Here is a 1,709-nt window from a genome sequence, read left to right on the forward strand (position 1 = left end):
GATGAGTTGCTCTAGTTACGGGGTGGGGTGGGGGGCTGTTTAGTTTTGGCGCAATGTTTTTGCAAGGACACGGTGGATGTTACACACGCGAACAAGGTTTGCAGACTTTGTTTTGGATACCATTGTATTAATAATATCACCAGAACTGTACATGTGTAAAGTCTAATCGTACACGAAGAAGGTTGGAAATTATTTTGATTCCTATGATCTGATCATGTGACTGGTGACCTGGCAACACGGAAAATCGCTTTTTTGATCAAGCCCACATTCCATTACCCATATACTAATAGAGCCTACATTTGCCATAAACTAGTGAGACCCCCTCCCTCATTATTTTGATCAATGAGTTACTCCTTCAAGTTGAATTTACTTGACATGATTTTAGTGTGGGTCGTGAAGGCCAAAGCAGATGTTGGGTGGGGTGGAAAATCAAGCAGATGTTTCGATAGCCTGGCTTGGATACCAGACCCCAGCCCGATCTCAAAAATGTCTTTGAGATCGGGCTGGGGTCTGGTATATCCGGGCTAAGGTCATCATCGCTAAAATTCGGTCTTGTTTTCTTTTAGTTGAAAGTTGTTTTTATACCAGCCTAGTCAAGTGTTGTTTAAAGTTAAACAGTTAAACTCCTGCTATGGTCACTCTAAATTTCAGCTGATGGGATTCCGATAGAGACTAGCTAGAATTCATATTTGACCTCTATATGATAATGTGTTTGGTTGTATGAATGATGACCAATTTCTGGCTGAAACTACTCTCTTCATTGGGAAAAGGAATTAACCTTACAGTACGTGTTATGTTGTAAATCACTCCATTTGATTCACAAATTAGTACTCGTAACGGTTCTGATCTCCAACTACACCAGGCTCTATACTGTAGTGTAGGCCCCAGATAGAGTGTCCTTTCCTTATCAATGTTGTGATCTTGTACTCAGTCCGGACCTGGCATGCCAGGGCACAGGGCCACAGCCGATGCTCAGTGGCCGGTTGACCCTCTTATCTTGATGAACGATCAGCAGGGATCCAGTGTCATCCTGGTTACTAGCACAGCATAGCATTGTAGTACTCGGTGGCATGCCAGTAGTCTGTATTTGGCCCAATTCTGCAAAATTCATGAAAAGGATTCCCGGCCATGATGTCACGCAATCCGTAAAATGTTTACAAGTATTCTTTTGATTGCAATTACTTTTTTCAAGCAAGCACTGTCCAGAAAAGGACAAAACTGTTTAGATGCCAGGCTCTCTCTCCTGTTACTGTCTTGTTCCCTCCGTCATGGTTGAGTCCCTGAAATAAACAGGATATCGCTGCTCTGTTAATCAAATCACCATGTGGGTTCTCATCTCCAAGCAGACACTACGGTGATTTCACAACACAAGAGAAAGCCTTCGGTGCTGTTAGATAATTATGTCCACTGATAAATAACTTGTATATATGAAGCATGGACCGACCCTTTTGCTCTCCAATCCTTGTGACACCTGACAGCTCTTTCTTGTACCTGCACGCTCGAATATCCAAATGTATGCAGGTATTTGCTCTAATCAAGGAGTAAATAGTCCTTTCTCTATCAAATCACAATGTTCAGCGTCATTGTAACCACTTATTTTGGTTGCGTAGAAAAATCCGACGTATAAGCTAAAAGTTAGTTAATTTCTTGTTGGTAACCAGACCAGCTAGCCCGACTCGAAAAGCCTTGGCTACAGAACGCCACAAAAA

This window comes from Branchiostoma floridae, chromosome 17 (genome assembly GCF_000003815.2).
Source record: "Branchiostoma floridae strain S238N-H82 chromosome 17, Bfl_VNyyK, whole genome shotgun sequence".
In the NCBI taxonomy this organism is placed as follows: domain Eukaryota; kingdom Metazoa; phylum Chordata; class Leptocardii; order Amphioxiformes; family Branchiostomatidae; genus Branchiostoma; species Branchiostoma floridae.